The sequence below is a fragment of the Carica papaya genome, chromosome 1 (assembly GCF_054855325.1).
Source record: "Carica papaya isolate Zhongbai chromosome 1, ASM5485532v1, whole genome shotgun sequence".
NCBI lineage: Eukaryota > Viridiplantae > Streptophyta > Magnoliopsida > Brassicales > Caricaceae > Carica > Carica papaya.
Window position 1 is genome coordinate 14,310,248 of NC_142309.1, and position 16,548 is coordinate 14,326,795.

A 16,548-nucleotide genomic window follows, 5' to 3' on the forward strand; every position below is an offset into this window, starting at 1 on the left:
TCTGTATCTCTCATTCTCGTTCTAATATCAAGTAAAATGCCCCGACAATGTGACTCACCTTTGCGAATAAACAAGTGGTTCATAATTCTTTTCGCGCGTAACGTCGAACGACCCATCCGAAAAAAAATGGGTGCAACACGAGTACTTCCCAGGAGGTCTCCCATCCGAGTATTACTATCGCCCAAGCACACTTAACTGTGGAGTTCTGATGGGATCCGGTGCATAAGTGCTGGTATAATCGCACCTGTTTCATTTTGCGCTGCAAATACATACACTCCTTCTCCTTTCTTCCCCTTCCCGTCATTTGTTTCCTGGTGCGTTCACACTTCACATCTCCTTCTCGTTCTAATATCAATTAAAATGCCCTTGCATCTTGACTCACATTTTCGTATAAACCAGCGGACCACATTTCCAGTCGCGCGTAACGTCGAACGATTCATCTGAAAAAAGAATGGGTACAACACGAGAACTTCCCAAGAGGTAACCCATCCTTGTACTACTTTCGCCAAAGCACACTTAACTGCGGAGTTCTAATGGGATCCGGTGCATTTGTACTGGTATCATCGCACCTGTTTCATTTCGTGCTGAAAATACAAACACTCCTTCTCCTTCCTCCCCCCTCCTATCATTTTTTTCATTGTGCGTTAACACTGCACCTCTCCTTCTCGTTCTAATATCAATTAAAATGCCCCTGCTTCTTGACTCACATTTGCGTACAAACCAGTAGACCAAAGCTCCAGTCGCGCGTAACGTCGAACGACCCGTCTGAAAAAAAATTGGTCACCCATCCGAGTACTAGTCTCGCCCAAGCACACTTAACTGCGGAGTTATGATGGGATCTGGTGCATTAGTGCTGGTATGAACGCCGTGACTCACATTTGCGAATAAATCTACGGACCATAATTCAAATCGCGCGTAATGTCGAATGAATCATCTGCAAAAAAATGGGTGCAACACGAGGACTTCCCAAGAAAATTGGTGAAATACAAGGACTTCGCAGGAGGTCACCCATCCTCGTGCTACTCTCGACCAAGTACGATTACCTGCGGAGTTCTGATAGAATCCGTTGCATTAGTGCTGGTATGATCGCTCATGTTTCATTCTACGCTGCAAATACACACACACTTTCTCCTTCCATCCCCCCTCCCATCATTTGTTTCCTTGTGCGGACATTATTCCTTCTCGTTCTAATATCAAGTAAAATGCCCCGGCACCGTGACTCACCTTTGCAAATAAGCCAGCAGATCATAATTCTATTCGAGCGTAACATCGAACGACCCATCCGAAAAAAAATGAGTGCAACCCAAAGACTTCCCAAGAGGTCACCCATCCGAGTACTACTCTCGCCCAAGCATGCTTAACTGTGGAGTTCTGATGGGATTCGGTGCATTAGTGCTGGCATGATCGCAATTGTCTAATTTCGTGCTGCAAATACATACACTCCTTCTCCTTTCTTCACCCATTGTCATTTGTTTCCTTGTGCGTGCGCACTGCACCTCCCGTTCTCATTCTAATATCAAGTAAAATGCCACGGCGCCGTGACTCACATTTGCGAATAAACCTGCGAACCATAATTTAACGTCGAAAGAATTATCTGCAAAAAAATGGGTGCAACACGAGGACTTCCATAGAAAATGGGTGAAATATAAGGACTTCACAGGAGGTCACCCATCCTAGTACTACTCCCGCCCAAGTCCGCTTACCTACGGAGTTTTGATAGAATTCGTTGCATTAGTGCTGGTATGATCTCTCATGTTTCATTCTGCGCTGCAAATACATACACTCTTTCTCCTTCTATCCCCCCTCCCGTCATTTGTTTCCTTGTTCGTGCACTCTGCATCTCTCATTCTCGTTATAATATCAAGTAAAATGCCCCGGCACCGTGACTCACCTTTGCGAATGAACCAGCGGTTCAAGATTCTATTCGCGCGTAATGTCGAATGACCCATCCGAAAAAAAATTGGCGCAACACGAGGACTTCCCAGGAGGTCACCCAACCGAGTACTACTCTCGCCCAAGCACACTTAATTGCGGAGTTCTGATGGGATCCGGTGCATTAGTGCAGGTATGATCGCACTTGTTTCATTTCGCACTGCAAATATATACACTCCTTCTCTTTTCTTTCCCCTCCCGTCATTTGTTTCCTAGTGCATTCACACTTCACCTCTCCTTCTCGTTCTAATATCAATTAAAATGCCCCTACGTCTTGACTCACATTTGCGTATAAACCAGCGGACCATAGTTCCAGTCGCGCGTAACGTCGAACGGCCCATCTGAAAAAAAAAATTGGGTGCAACACGAGAACTTCCCAGGAGGTAACCCATCCTTGTACTACTTTCGCGAAAGCACACTTAACTGCGGAGTTCTGATGGGATCCGGTGCATTTGTGCTAGTATGATCGCACCTGTTTAATTTTGTGCTAAAAATACATACACTCCTTCTCCTTCCCTCCCCCTCCCATCATTTGTTTCCTTGTGCGTTCACACTGCACCTCTCCTTCTCGTTCTAATATCGAATAAAATGCCCCTGCTTCTTGACTCACATTTGCGTATAAACAAGCAAACCATAGTTTCAGTCGCGCGTAACGTCGAAAGACCCGTCCAAAAAAAAATTTGTGCGACACGAGAACTTCCCAGAAGGTCACCGATCTGAGTACTACTCTCGCCCAAGCACATTTAACTGCGGAGTTCTGATGGGATCCGGTGTATTAGTGCTGGTATGATCGCACCTGCTTTATTTCGCGTTGCAAATACATACACTCCTTCTCCTTTCTTCCCCCTTCCGTCATTTGTTTCCTTGTGCGTGCACACTACACCTTCCGTTCTCGTTTAAATATCAAGTAAAATGCCACGGCGCCGTGACTCAAATTTGCGAATAAACCTGCAGATAAAAATTCAAGTCGCGCGTAACGTTGAAAGAATCATCTGCAAAAAAATGGGTGCAACACGAGGACTTCCCAAGAAAATTGGTGAAATATAAGGACTTTGCAGGAGGTCACCCATCCTAGTACTACTCTCGCCCAAGCACCCTTAACTTGCGGAGTTTTGATAGAATCCGGTGCATTTGTGCTGGTATTATCGCACCTGTTTCATTTGGGGCTGAAAATAAATACACTCCTTCTCCTTCCATCCCCCCTCCCGTCATTTGTTTCGTTGTGCGTGCACTCTGCATCTCTCCTTCTCGTTCTAATATCAAGTAAAATGCTCCGGCACCGTGACTCACCTTTGCGAATGAACCAGCGGTTCATAATTCCATTTGCGCGTAACGTCGAACAACCCATCCGGAAAAAAATAAGTGCAACACGAGGACTTCACTGGAGGTCACCCATCCGAGTACTACTCTCGCCCAAGTACACTTAACTGCAAAGTTCTGATGGGATCCGATGCATTAGTGCTCGTATGATAGCACCTGTTTCATTTTGCGCTGCAAATATATAAACTCCTCCTTTCTTCCCCCTCCCGTCATTTGTTTCCTGGTGCGTTCACACTTCACCTCTCATTCTCGTTCTAATATCAATTAAAATGCCCCTGCATCTTAACTCACATTTGCATATAAACCAGCGGACCATAGTTCCTATCGCGCGTAACGTCGAACGACCCATCTGGAAAAAAAAATTGGTGCAATAGGAGAACTTCCCAAGAAAATAGGTGAAATATAAGGACTTCGCAGGAGGTCACCCATCCTAGTACTACTCTAGCCCATGCACCCTTAACTGCGGAGTTCTGATGGGATCCGGTGCATTAGTGCTACTATGATCACATCTGTTTCATTTCGCGGTGCAAATACATACACTCCTTCTCCTTTCTATTTTGCGGTGCAAATACATACACTCATTCTCCTTTCTTCCCCCTCCCGTCATTTTTTTCCTGGCGCATTCACACTTCACCTCTCATTTTCGTTCTAATATCAAGCAAAATGCCCTGGTACCGTGACTCACCTTTGCGAATGAACCAGCGGTTCATAATTCCATTCGCGCGTAACGTCGAACGACCCATCTGAAAAAAATGGGTGCAACACAAGAACTTCCCAAGAGGTCACCCATCTGAGTTCTACTCTCGCCCAAGCACACTTAACTGCAGAGTTCTAATGGAATCCGGTGCTTTAGTGTTGGTACGATCGTACCTGTTTAACTTCGCGCTGCAAATACATACACTCCTTCTCCTTTCTTCCCCCTCCCGTCATTTGTTTCCTTGTGCGTGCGCACTGCACTTCCCATTCTCGTTCAAATATCAAGTAAAATGCCACGGCGCCGTGATTCACATTTGCGAATAAACCTGTGGACCATAATTCAAGTCGCGCGCAACGTCGAAAGAATAATCTGCAAAAAAATGGGTGCAACATGAGAACTTCCCAAGAAAATGGGTGAAATATAGGGACTTCGCAGGAGGTCACCAATCCTAGTACTACTCTCGCCCAAGAACCCTTAAATTGCAGAGTTCTGATAGAATCTGTTGCATTAGTTCTGGTATGATCGCTCATGTTTCATTCTGCGCTGCAAATACATACATTCTTTCTCCTTCCATCACCCCTCCCGTCATTTGTTTCCTTGTGCGTGCACTCTGCATCTCTCCTTCTCGTTCTAATATAAAGTATAATGCCCCAGCACCATGACTCTCTTTGCGAATTAACCAGTGGTTCATAATTCAATTCGTGCGTAACGTCGAACGACCCATCTGAAAAAAAATGGGTGCAACACGAGGACTTCCCAAGAGGTCACCCATCCGAGTACTACTCTCGCCCAAGCACACTTAACTCCGGAGTTCTGATGGGATCCGGTGCATTAGTGCTGGTATGATCGCACCGGTTTCATTTCGCGCTGCAAATACATACAGTCCTTCACCTTTCTTCTCCCTCCCGTCATTTGTTTCCTGGTGCGTTCACACTTCACCAATCCTTCTCGTTCTAATATCAATTAAAATGCCCCTACATCTTGACTCACATTTGCGTATAAACCAGTGGACCATAGTTCCAATCGCGTATATCGTCGAACGACCCATCGAAAAAAAAAATGGGTACAACACGAGAACTTCCCAGGAGGTAACCCATCCTTGTACGACTTTTGCCAAAAAACACTTAACTGCGGAGTTCATATTGGATCCGGTGCATTTGTGCTGGCATGATCGCACCTGTTTCATTTCATGCTGAAAATACATACACTCCTTCTTCTTCCCTCCCCCCTCCCATAATTTGTTTCCTTGTGGGTTCACATTGCACCTCTCCTTCTCGTTCTAATATCGATTATAATGCTCTTGCTTCTTGACTCTCATTTGCGTATAAACCAGCGGACCATAGTTCCAGTCGCGCGTAACGTCGAACGACCCATCTGACAAAAAAATTGGTACGACACGAGGACTTCCAAGGAGATCTCCGATCCGAGTACTAGTCTCGCCCAAGCACACTTAACTGCGGAGTTCTAATGGGATCCGGTGCATTAGTGCTGGTATGATCGCACCTGTTTAATTTCGCGTTGCAAATACATACACTCCTTTTCCTTTCTCCCCCCTCCCGTCATTTGTTTCCTTGTGCGTGCGCACTGCACCTCCCGTTCTCATTCAAATATCAAGTAAAATGTCACGGCGCCGTGACTCACATTTGCGAATAAACCTACGGACCATAATTGAAGTCGCGCGTAACGTCGAAAGAATCATCTGCAAAAAAATGGGTGCAACACGAGGACTTCCTAAGAAAATGGGTGAAATATAAGGACTTTGCAGGAGGTCACCCATCCGAGTACCACTCTCGCCCAAGCACACTTAACTGCGGAGTTCCGATCTGGTGCATTAGTGCTGGTATGATTGCACCTGTTTCATTTCGCGCTGCAAATACATACACTCCTTCACCTTTCTTCTCCCTCCCGTCATTTGTTTCCTGGTGTGTTCACACTTCACCTCTCCTTCTCGTTCTAATATCAATTAAAATGCCCCTGTGTCTTAACTCACATTTGCGTATAAACCTGCGGACTATAGTTCCAGTCGCGCGTATCGTCGAACGACCCATCTAAAAAAAAATGGGTACAACACGAGAACTTCCTAGGAGGTAACCCATCATTGTACTACTTTCGCCAAAGCAAACTTAACTGCGGAGTTCATATTGGATCCAGTGCATTTGTGCTGGTATGATCGCACCTGTTTCATTTCATGCTGAAAATACATACACTCATTCTCCTTCCCTCCCCCCTCCTATAATTTGTTTCCTTGTGCGTTCACACTGCATCTCTCCTTCTCGTTCTAATATCGATTAAAATGCTCCTGCTTCTTGACTCACATTTGCGTATAAACTAGCGGAACATAGTTCCAGTCGCGCGTAATGTCGAACGACCCGTCTGAAAAAAAATTGGTGCGACACGAGGACTTCCGAGGAGATCACCCATCCGAGTACTAGTCTCGCCCAAGCACACTTAACTGCGGAGTTCTAATGGGATCCGGTGCATTAGTGCTGGTATGATCGCACATGTTTAATTTCGTGCTGCAAATACATACACTCATTTTCCTTTCTTCCCCCTCCTGTCATTTGTTTCCTTGTGTGTGCGCACTGCACCTCCCGTTGTCGTTCAAATTTCAAGTAAAATGCCACGGCGTCGTGACTCACAATTGCAAATAAACCTGCGGACCATAATTCAAGTCGCGCATAAGGGTGAAAGAATCATCTGCAAAAAAATGGGTGCAACACTAGGACTTCCCAAGAAAATTGGTGAAATATAAGGACTTCGTAGGAGGTCACCCATCCTAGTACTACTCTTGCCCAAGCACCCTTAACTTGCAGAGTTCTGATAGAATCCGTTGCATTAGTGCTGGTATGATCGCTCATGTTTCATTCTGCCCTGCAAATAGATACACTCTTTCTCTTTCCATCCCCCTCCCATCATTTGTTTCGTTGTGCGTGCACTCTGCACCTCTCCTTCTCGTTCTAATATCAACTAAAATGCCCCGGCATAGTGACTCACCTTTGGAAATGAACCAGCAGTTTATAATTCCATTCGCGCGTAACGTCGAACGACCCATTCGAAAAAAAATAGGTGCAACACGAGGACTTCCGGGGAGGTCACCCATCCGAGTACTACTCTCGCCAGAGCACACTCAACTGTGGAGTTCTGATGGGATCAGGTGCATTAGTGCTAGTATGATCGCGCCTGTTTCATTTTGCGCTGCAAATACATACACTCCTTCTCCTTTCTACCCCCTCCCGTCATTTGTTTCCTGGTGCGTTCACACTTCACCTCTCCTTCTCGTTTTAATATCAATTAAAATGCCCCTTCGTCTTGACTCATATTTGCGTATAAACCAGTGGACCATAGTTCCAGTCGCGCGTAACGTCGAACGACCCATCTGAAAAAAAAAGGGTGCAACACAAGAACTTCCCAGAAGGTAACCCATCCTTGTACTACTTTCGCCAAAGCACACTTAACTGCGGAGTTCTAATGGTATCCAGTGCATTTGTGCTCGTATGATCGCACTTGTTTCATTTCGTGCTGAAAATACATACACTCCTTCTACTTCCCGCCCCCCTCCCTTCATTTGTTTCCTGATGCTTTCACACTTCACCTCTCCTTCTCGTTCTAATATCGATTAAAATGCCCCTGCGTCTTGACTCACATTTGCGTATAAACCAGTGGACCATAGTTCCAGTCGCGCGTAACGTCGAACGACCTATCTGAAAAAAAATTGGTGTGACACGAGGACTTCCGAGGAGGTCACCCATCCGAGTACTACTCTCGCCCAAGCACACTTAACTGCGGAGTTCTGATGTGATCCGGTGCATTAGTGCTGGTTTGATCGTACTTGTTTAATTTTGCGCTGCAAATACATACACTCCTTCTCCTTTCTTCCCCCTCCCGTCATTTGTTTGCTGGTGCGTTCACACTTCACCTCTCCTTCTCGTTCTAATATCAATTAAAAGTCCCTGCGTCTTGACTCACATTTGCGTATAAACTAGCGGACCATAGTTCCAGTCGCGCGTAAAGTCGAACGACCCATCTGAAAAAATAAATGGGTGCAAAACGAGAACTTCCCAAGAAAATGGGTGAAATATAAGAACCTCCCGGAAGGTAACCCATCCTTGTACTACTATCTCCAAAGCACATTTAACTGCAGAGTTCTGATGGGATCCGATCCATTAGTACTGGTATGATCGCACCTGTTTAATTTCGCGCTGCAAATACATACACTCCTTCTCCTTTCTTCCCTCTCCCGTCATTTGTTTCCTTGTGCGTGCGCACTGCACCTCCCATTCTCGTTCAAATTTCAAGTAAAATTCCACGGCACCGTGACTCACATTTGCGAATAAACCTGCGAACCATAATTAAAGTCGCGCGTAACGTCAGAAGAATCATCTGCAAAAAAATGGGTGCAACGCGAGGACTTCCCAAGAAATTGGGTGAAATATAAGGACTTCGCAGGAGGTAACCCATCCTAGTACTACTCTCACCCAAGCACCCTTACCTGCGGAGTTCTGATAGAATGCGTTGCATTAGTGCTGGTATGATCGCACCTGTTTCATTTTGTGCTTAAAATACATACACTCCTTCTCCTTCTCTCCCCCTCCCATCATTTGTTTCCTTGTGCGTTCACACTGCACCTCTCCTTCTCGTTCTAATATCGATTAAAATGCCCCTGCTTCTTGATTCACATTTGCGTATAAATAAGCGGACCTTAGCTCCTGTCGCGCGTAACGTCGAACGCACCTGCATAAGTCCTGGTATGATCGCACCTGTTTAATTTTGCGCGGCAAATACATATACTTCTTCTCCTTTCTTCCCCCTCCCGTCCTTTGTTTCCTTGTGCGTGCGCACTGTACCTCCCGTTCTCATTCTAATATTAAGTAAAATGCCACGGCACCGTGACTCACATTTGCGAATAAATTTGCGGACCATAATTCAAGTCGCGCGTAACGTCGAAAGAATCATCTGCAAAAAAATGGGTGCAACACGAGGACTTCCAAAGAAAATGGGTGAAATATAAGGACTTCGCAGGAGGTCACCCATCCTAGTACTACTCTCACCCAAGCACCCTTAACTTGACGAGTTATGATAGAATCCGTTGCATTAGTTCTGGTATGATCGCTCATGTTTCATTCTGCGTTGTAAATACATACACTCTTTCTCCTTCCAACCCTCCTCCCGTCATTTGTTTCCTTTTGCGGACATCTCTCCTTCTCGTTCTAATATCAAGTAAATTGCCCCAGCACCGTGACTCACATTTGCAAATGAACCAATGGATCATAATTCCATTCGCGCGTAACTTCGAACGACCCATCAGAAAAAAAATGGGTGCAACACGAGGATTTTCAAGGAGGTCACCCATCCGAGTACTACTCTCGCCCAAGCACACTTAATGCGGAGTTCTGATGGGATCCGGTGCATTAGTGCTGGTATGATCACACTTGTTTCATTTCGTACTGTAAATACATACACTCCATATCCTTACTTCTCCATCCCGTCATTTGTTTTCTGGTGCGTTCAGACTTCACATCTCCTTCTCGTTTTAATATCAATTAAAATGCCCCTGTGTCTTGACTCACATTTGCATATAAACCAGCGGAACATAGTTCCAGTCGCGCGTAACATCGAACGACCCATCTGAAAAAAAAAATGGGTGTAACACGAGAACTTCCCAGGAGGTAACCCATCCTAGTACTACTTTCGCCAAAGCACACTTAACTGCAGAGTTCTGATGGGATCCGGTGCATTTGTGCAGGTATGATCGCGCCTGTTTCATTTCGTGCTGAAAATACATACACTCTTTCTCCTTTCCTCCCCCCTCCCATCATTTGTTTGCTTATGCGTGCGCACTGCACCTCCCGTTCTCGTTCAAATATCAATTAAAATGCCCCTGCGTCTTGACTCACATTTGTGTATAAACCAGTGGATCATAGGTCCAGTCGCGAGTAACATCAAACAACCCATCTGAAAAAGAAAATGGGTGCAACACGAGAACTTCCCAGGAGGTAACCCATCCTTGTACTACTTTCGCCAAAGCACACTTAACTGCGGAGTTTTGATGGGATCCAGTGCATTAGTACTGGTATGATCGCACCTGTTAAATTTCGCGCTGCAAATACAGACACTCCTTCTCTTTTCTTCCCTTTCCTGTCTTTTTTTTCCTTTTGCGTGCGTACTGCACCTCCCATTCTCGTTCAAATATCAAGTATAATGCGACGGCGACGTGACTCACATTTGCGAATAAACTTGCGGACCATAATTCATGTCGCGCATAACATCGAAAGAATCATCTGTAAAAAAATTGGGTGCAACACGAGGACTTCCCAAGAAAATTGGTGAAATATAAGGACTTCGCAGGAGGTCACCCATCCTAGTACTACTCTCGCCCAAGCACCCTTAACTTGCAGAGTTCTGATAGAATCCGTTGCATTAGTACTGGTATGATCGCTTATGTTTCATTATGCGCTTCAAATACATACACTCTTTCTCCTCCATCCCTCCTCCAATAATTTGTTTCCTTGTGTGTGCACTCTGCATCTCTCATTCTCATTCTAATATCAAGTAAAATGCTCCGGCACCGTGACTCACTTTTACGAATGAACCAGCGGTTCATAACTCCATTCGCGCGTAACGTCGAACGACCCATCCGAAAAAAAATGGGTGCAACACGAGGACATCCCAGGAGGTCACCCATCCGAGTACTACTCTCCCCCAAGCATACTTAACTGCAGAGTTCTGATGGGAATCGGTGCATTAGTGCTGGTATGATCGAACCTAGTTCACTTCGCGCTGCATATACATACACTCCTTCTCCTTTCTTCCCCCTCCCGTCATTTGTTTCCTGGTGCCATCACACTTCACCTCTCCTTCTCTTTCTAATATCAATTAAAATGCCCCTGGGTCCTGACTCACATTTGCGTATAAACCAGCGGACCATAGGTTCAGTCGTGCGTAACGTCGAACGACCCATATGAAAAGAAAATGGGTGCAACACGAGAACTTCTTAGGAGGGAACCCATCCTTGTACTACTTTCGCCAAAGCACACTTAACTGTGGAGTTCTGATAGGATCCGGTGCATTTGGGCTGGTATGATCGCACCTGTTTCATTTCGTGCTAAAAATACATACACTCCTTCTCTTTCCCTCCCCCCTCCCATCATTTGTTTCCTTGTGCGTTCACACTGCACCTCTCCTTCTCGTTCTAATATCGATTAAAATGCCCATGCTTCTTGACTCACATTTGCGTATAAACCACCGAACCATAGTTCCAGTCGCGTGTAACGTCGAACGACCCATCTGAAAAAAAATTAGTGCGACACGAAGAATTCCAAGGAGGTCACTCATCCGAGTGCTACTCTCGCCCAAGCACACTTAACTGCGGAGTTTTGATGCGATCCGGTGCATTAGTGCTGGTATTATTGCACCAAATTCACTACACGCTGCAAATACATACACTCCTTCTCCTTTCCTCCCCCTCTCGTCATTTGTTTCCTGGTGCGTTCACACTTCACCTCTTTTTCTCGTTCTAATATCAATTAAAATGCCCCTGTGTCTTGACTCACATTTGCGTATAAACCAGCAGACCATAGTTCCAGTCGCGAGTAACGTCGAACGACCTATCTGAAAAAAAAAATGGGTGCAACACGAGAACTTCCCAGGAGGTAACCCATCCTTGTACTACTTTCGCCAAAGCACACTTAACTGCAGAGTTCTGATGGGATCCGGTGCTTTAGTACTGGTATGATCGCACTTGTTTCATTTCGCGCTGCAAATACATACATTCCTTCTCCTTTCTTCCCCCTCCCGTCATTTGTTTCCTGGTGCGTTCACACTTCACCTCTCATTCTCGTTCTAATATCAATTAAAATGCCCCTGCATCTTGACTCACATTTGCGTATAAACCAACGGACCATAGCTCCAGTCATGCGTAACGTCGAACGACCCGTCTAAAAAAAATTGGTGCGACACGAGGACTTCCCAGGAGGTCACCCATCCGAGTACTACTCTCGTCCAAGCAAACTTAACTGCGGAGTTCTGATGGGATCCGGTGCATTAGTGCTGGTATGATCGCACCTGTTTAATTTCGCGCTGCAAATACATACACTCTTTCTCCTTTCTTCCCCCTCCCATCATTTGTTTGCTTGTGCGTGCGCACTGCACCTCCCGTTCTCGTTCAAATATCAAGTAAAATGCCACGGCGCCGTGACTCACATTTGCGAATAAACATGCGGACCATAATTCAAGTCGCGCGTAACGTCAAAAGAATCATCTGCAAAAAAATGGGTGCAACACGAGGGCTTCCCAAGAAAATAGGTAAAATATAAATACTTCGCAAGGGGTCACCCATCCTAGTACTACTCTCGCCCAAGCACCCTTAACTTGCAGAGTTCTGATATAATCCGTTGCATTAGTTATGGTATGATCGCTCATGTTTTATTCTGCGCTGCAAATACATACACTCTTTCTCCTTCCATCCCCTACCGTCATTTGTTTCCTTGTGCCTGCACTCTACATCTCTCCTTCTCGTTCTAATATTAAGTAAAATGCCCCCGGCACCGTGACTCACCTTTGCGAACGAACCAGTGGATCATAATTCCATTCGCGTGTAACGTCGATCGACCCATCCGAAAAAAAATAGGTGCAACACGAGCACTTCCCAGGAGGTCACCCATCCGAGTACCACTCTCACCCAAGCACACTTAACTGCGGAGTTCAGATCCGGTGCATTTGTGCTGGCATGATCGCACTTGTTTCATTTCGCGCTGCAAATACATACACTCCTTCTCCTTTCTTCCCCCTCCCGTCATTTGTTTCCTGTTGCATTCACACTTCACCTCTCCTTCTCGTTCTAATATCAATTAAAATTCCCCTGCGTCCTGACTCACATTTGCGTATAAACCAGCGAACCATAGTTCTAGTCGCGCGTAATGTCGAACGACCCATCTGAAAAAGAAAAATGGGTGCAACGCGAGAACTTCCCAAGAGGTAACCCATCCTTGTACTGCTTTTGCCAAAGCCCACTTAACTGCATAGTTCAGATAGGATCCGATGCATTTGTGCTGGTATGATCGCGCCTGTATCATTTGGTGCTGAAAATACATACACTCCTTCTCCTTCCCTCCCCCCTCCCATCTTTTGTTTCCTTATGCGTTCACACTTCACCTCTCCTTCTTGTTCTAATATCGATTAAAATGCCCCTACTTCTTGACTCACATTTGCGTATAAACCAGCGGACCATTGTTCCAGTCGCGCGTAACGTCGAACGACCCGTCTGAAAAAAATTGGTTCCACACGACGACTTTCCAAGAGGTCACCCATCCGAGTACTACTCTCGCCCAAGCACACTTAACTGTGGAGTTCTAATGGGATCCGGTGCATTAGTACTGGTATGATCGCACCTGTTTAATTTCGCGATGCAAATACATACAGTCTTTCTCTTTTCTTCCCCCTCCCATCATTTGTTTGCTTGTACGTGCGAACTGCACCTCCCGTTCTCGTTCAAATATCAAGTTAAATGCCACGACGCCGTGACTCACATTTGCGTATAAACCTGCGGACCATAATTCAAGTCGCACTTAACGTTGAAAGAATCATCTGCAAAAAAATGGGTGCAACACGAGGACTTCGCAGGAGGTCACCCATCCGAGTACCACTCTCGCACAAGCACACTTAACTGCGGAGTTCAGATCCGGTGCATTAGTGCTGGTATGATCGCACCTGTTTAATTTCGTGCTGCAAATACATACACTCCTTCTTTCTTCCCCCTCCCGTCATTTGTTTCCTGGTGCGTTCACACTTCACCTCTCCTTCTCGTTCTAATATCAATTAAAATGCCCCTGCGTCTTTACTCACATTTGTGTATAAACCTGCGGACCATAGTTCCAGTCGCGCGTAATGTCGAACGACCCATCTGAAAAAAAAAAATGTGTGCAACAAGAGAACTTCCCAAGAGGTAACCCATCCTTGTACTACTTTCGCCAAAGCACAATTAACTGCAGAGTTCTGATGGGATCCGGTGCATTTGTGCTGGTGTGATCGCACCTGTTTCATTTCGTGCTGAAAATACATACACTCCTTCTCCTTCCCTCCCCCCTCCCATCATTTGTTTCCTTGTGCGTTCACACTACACCTCTCCTTCTCGTTCTAATATCGATTAAAATGCCTCTGCATCTTGACTCACATTTGCATATAAACCAGCGGACCATAGCTCCAGTCGCGCATAACGTCGAACGACTCGTCTGAAAAATAATTGGTGCGACACAAGGAATTCCCAGGAAGTCACCCATCCGAGTACTACTCTCGCCCAAGCACACTTAACTGCGGAGTTCTGATGGGATCCGGTTCTTTAATGCTGGTATAATCGCATCAATTTAATTTCGCGCTGCAAATATATACACTCCTTCTCTTTTCATACCCCCCACCCCGGTCATTTTTTTCCTTTTGCGTGTGCACTGCACCTCCCGTTCTTGTTCAAATATCAAGTAAAATGTCACGGCGTCGTGACTCACATTTGCGAATAAACCTGCGGATCATAATTCAAGTCGCGCGTAACGTCGAAAGAATCATCTGCAAAAAAATGGGTGTAACACGAGGACTTCCCAAGAAAATGGGTGAAATATATGGACTTCGCAGGAGGTCACCCATCCTAGTACTACTCTCGCCCAAGCACCCTTAACTTGAGGAGTTCAGATAGAATACGTTGCATTAGTGCTGGTATAATCGCTCATGTTTCATTATGCGCTACAGATACATACACTCTTTCTCCTTCTATCCCCCCTCCCGTCATTTGTTTCCTTGTGCGTCCACTCTGCATCTCTCCTTCTCGTTCTAATATCAAATAACATGCTCCGGCACTGTGACTCACCTTTCCGAATGAACCAGCGGTTCATAATTCCATTCGCGCGTAAGGTCGAACGACCCATCCAAAAAAAAATGGGTGCAACACGAGGACTTTCCAGGAAGTCACCCATCCGAGTACTACTCTCGCCCAAGCACACTTAAATGCGTAGTTCTGATGAGATCTGGTGCATTAGTGCTGGTATTATCGCACCTGTTTAATTGCGCCCTGCAAATACATATACTCATTCTCCTTTCTTCCCAAGAAAATGGGTGAAATATAAGGACTTCGCAGGAGGTCACCCATCGTAGTACTACTCTCGCCCAAGCACCCTTAACTTGCAGAGTTCTAATAGAATCTGTTGCATTAGTGCTGGTATGATTGCTCATGTTTAATTCTGCGCTGCAAATACATACACTCTTTCTCCTTCCATTCACCCCCCCTCCCGTCATTTGTTTCCTTGTGCGTGCACTCTGCATCTCTCTTTCTCGTTCTAATATCAAGTAAAATGCCCCAGCACCGTGACTCACCTTTTCGAATGAACCAGCGGTTCATAATTCCATTCGCGTGTAACGTCGAACGACCCATCCAAAAAAATACGGGTGCAACACGAGGACTTCCCAGGAGGTAACCCATCCTTGTACTACTTTCGCCAAAGCACACTTAACTGCGGAGTTCTGATGGGATCTGGTGCATTATTGCTGGTATGATTGCACCTGTTTAATTGCGCGCTGCAAATACATACACTCTTTCTCCTTTCTTCCCAAGAAAATAGGTGAAATATAAGGACTTCGCAGGAGGTCACCCATCGTAGTACTACTCTCGCCCAAACACCCTTAACTTGCAGAGTTCTAATAGAATCCGTTGCATTAGTGCTGGTATGATCGCTCATGTTTCATTCTTCGCTGCAAATACATACACTCTTTCTCCTTCCATTCCCCCTCCCGTCATTTATTTCCTGGTGCGTTCACACTTCACCTCTCATTCTCGTTCTAATATCAATTAAAATGCCCCTGCATCTTGACTCACATTTGCGTATAAACCAGTGGACCATAGTTCCAGTCGCGCGTAACATCGAACGACCCATCTGAAAAAAAAAAAATGTATGCAACACGAGAACTTCCCAGGAGGTAACCCATCCTTGTACTACTTTCGGTAAAGCACACTTAACTGCAGAGTTCTGATGGGATCCGGTGCATTAGTGCTGGTATGATCGCACCAGTTTAATTTCATGCTGCAAATACATACACTCCTTCTCCTTTCTTCCCCCTCCCGTCATTTGTTTCCTTGTGCGTGCGCACTGCACCTCCTATTCTCGTTCTAATATCAAGTAAAATGCCACGGTGCTGTGACTCACATTTGTGAGTAAACCTGCGGACCATATATCAAGTCACGCGTAACGTCGAAAGAATCAATTGTAAAAAAATGGGTGCAACACGAGGAGTTCCCAAGAACATAGGTGAAATATAAGGACTTCGCAGGAGGTCACCCATCCTAGTACTACTTTCGTCCAAGCACCCTTAACCGCGGAGTTCTGATAGAATCCGTTGCATTAGTGCTGGTATGATCGCTCATGTTTCATTCTGCGCTGCATATACATACACTCTTTCTCCTTCCATCCCCCCTCCCGTCATTTGGTTCCTTGTGCGTGCACTCTGCATCTCTCCTTCTCATTCTAATATCAAGTAAAATGTCCCGGCACCGTGACTCAACTTTGCGAATGAACCAGCTGTTCATAATTCCATTCGCGCGTAACATCGAACGATCCATCGGA

At 45.6% G+C, this 16,548-nt stretch overlaps 2 non-coding genes and 28 pseudogenes across 2 annotated transcripts; all 30 read right to left on the reverse strand.

Moving 5' to 3' along the window:
• Window positions 1-127: 127 nt before the first annotated feature.
• Window positions 128-246, reverse strand: LOC148269492 (5S ribosomal RNA; annotated as a pseudogene).
• A 206-nt stretch (window positions 247-452) lies between these two features.
• LOC148269493 (5S ribosomal RNA) lies at window positions 453-571 on the reverse strand (annotated as a pseudogene).
• Window positions 572-1,293: 722 nt separating this feature from the next.
• LOC148269494 (5S ribosomal RNA) lies at window positions 1,294-1,412 on the reverse strand (annotated as a pseudogene).
• Window positions 1,413-1,960: 548 nt separating this feature from the next.
• LOC148269495 (5S ribosomal RNA) lies at window positions 1,961-2,079 on the reverse strand (annotated as a pseudogene).
• A 208-nt stretch (window positions 2,080-2,287) lies between these two features.
• On the reverse strand, window positions 2,288-2,406 carry LOC148269496 (5S ribosomal RNA; annotated as a pseudogene).
• A 205-nt stretch (window positions 2,407-2,611) lies between these two features.
• Window positions 2,612-2,730, reverse strand: LOC148269497 (5S ribosomal RNA; annotated as a pseudogene).
• A 561-nt stretch (window positions 2,731-3,291) lies between these two features.
• Window positions 3,292-3,410, reverse strand: LOC148269498 (5S ribosomal RNA; annotated as a pseudogene).
• A 234-nt stretch (window positions 3,411-3,644) lies between these two features.
• LOC148269499 (5S ribosomal RNA) lies at window positions 3,645-3,763 on the reverse strand (annotated as a pseudogene).
• A 242-nt stretch (window positions 3,764-4,005) lies between these two features.
• Window positions 4,006-4,124, reverse strand: LOC148269500 (5S ribosomal RNA; annotated as a pseudogene).
• A 560-nt stretch (window positions 4,125-4,684) lies between these two features.
• LOC148269501 (5S ribosomal RNA) lies at window positions 4,685-4,803 on the reverse strand. The gene has a single exon (XR_015816173.1). It is a non-coding gene; the product is annotated as a 5S ribosomal RNA (ribosomal RNA).
• Window positions 4,804-5,335: 532 nt separating this feature from the next.
• On the reverse strand, window positions 5,336-5,454 carry LOC148269502 (5S ribosomal RNA; annotated as a pseudogene).
• A 554-nt stretch (window positions 5,455-6,008) lies between these two features.
• LOC148269503 (5S ribosomal RNA) lies at window positions 6,009-6,127 on the reverse strand (annotated as a pseudogene).
• A 206-nt stretch (window positions 6,128-6,333) lies between these two features.
• On the reverse strand, window positions 6,334-6,452 carry LOC148269504 (5S ribosomal RNA; annotated as a pseudogene).
• Window positions 6,453-7,012: 560 nt separating this feature from the next.
• Window positions 7,013-7,131, reverse strand: LOC148269505 (5S ribosomal RNA; annotated as a pseudogene).
• Window positions 7,132-7,336: 205 nt separating this feature from the next.
• LOC148269506 (5S ribosomal RNA) lies at window positions 7,337-7,455 on the reverse strand (annotated as a pseudogene).
• A 206-nt stretch (window positions 7,456-7,661) lies between these two features.
• Window positions 7,662-7,780, reverse strand: LOC148269507 (5S ribosomal RNA; annotated as a pseudogene).
• A 1,482-nt stretch (window positions 7,781-9,262) lies between these two features.
• LOC148269508 (5S ribosomal RNA) lies at window positions 9,263-9,380 on the reverse strand (annotated as a pseudogene).
• A 207-nt stretch (window positions 9,381-9,587) lies between these two features.
• On the reverse strand, window positions 9,588-9,706 carry LOC148269509 (5S ribosomal RNA; annotated as a pseudogene).
• A 208-nt stretch (window positions 9,707-9,914) lies between these two features.
• Window positions 9,915-10,033, reverse strand: LOC148269510 (5S ribosomal RNA; annotated as a pseudogene).
• Window positions 10,034-10,919: 886 nt separating this feature from the next.
• On the reverse strand, window positions 10,920-11,038 carry LOC148269511 (5S ribosomal RNA; annotated as a pseudogene).
• A 532-nt stretch (window positions 11,039-11,570) lies between these two features.
• LOC148269512 (5S ribosomal RNA) lies at window positions 11,571-11,689 on the reverse strand (annotated as a pseudogene).
• A 204-nt stretch (window positions 11,690-11,893) lies between these two features.
• On the reverse strand, window positions 11,894-12,012 carry LOC148269513 (5S ribosomal RNA). Its single transcript, XR_015816373.1, has one exon. It is a non-coding gene; the product is annotated as a 5S ribosomal RNA (ribosomal RNA).
• A 560-nt stretch (window positions 12,013-12,572) lies between these two features.
• LOC148269514 (5S ribosomal RNA) lies at window positions 12,573-12,686 on the reverse strand (annotated as a pseudogene).
• A 532-nt stretch (window positions 12,687-13,218) lies between these two features.
• On the reverse strand, window positions 13,219-13,337 carry LOC148269515 (5S ribosomal RNA; annotated as a pseudogene).
• Window positions 13,338-13,542: 205 nt separating this feature from the next.
• On the reverse strand, window positions 13,543-13,656 carry LOC148269516 (5S ribosomal RNA; annotated as a pseudogene).
• A 205-nt stretch (window positions 13,657-13,861) lies between these two features.
• On the reverse strand, window positions 13,862-13,980 carry LOC148269517 (5S ribosomal RNA; annotated as a pseudogene).
• A 206-nt stretch (window positions 13,981-14,186) lies between these two features.
• LOC148269518 (5S ribosomal RNA) lies at window positions 14,187-14,305 on the reverse strand (annotated as a pseudogene).
• Window positions 14,306-14,870: 565 nt separating this feature from the next.
• On the reverse strand, window positions 14,871-14,989 carry LOC148269519 (5S ribosomal RNA; annotated as a pseudogene).
• A 384-nt stretch (window positions 14,990-15,373) lies between these two features.
• On the reverse strand, window positions 15,374-15,492 carry LOC148269520 (5S ribosomal RNA; annotated as a pseudogene).
• Window positions 15,493-15,876: 384 nt separating this feature from the next.
• Window positions 15,877-15,995, reverse strand: LOC148269521 (5S ribosomal RNA; annotated as a pseudogene).
• Between the last annotated feature and the right edge of the window lie 553 nt (window positions 15,996-16,548).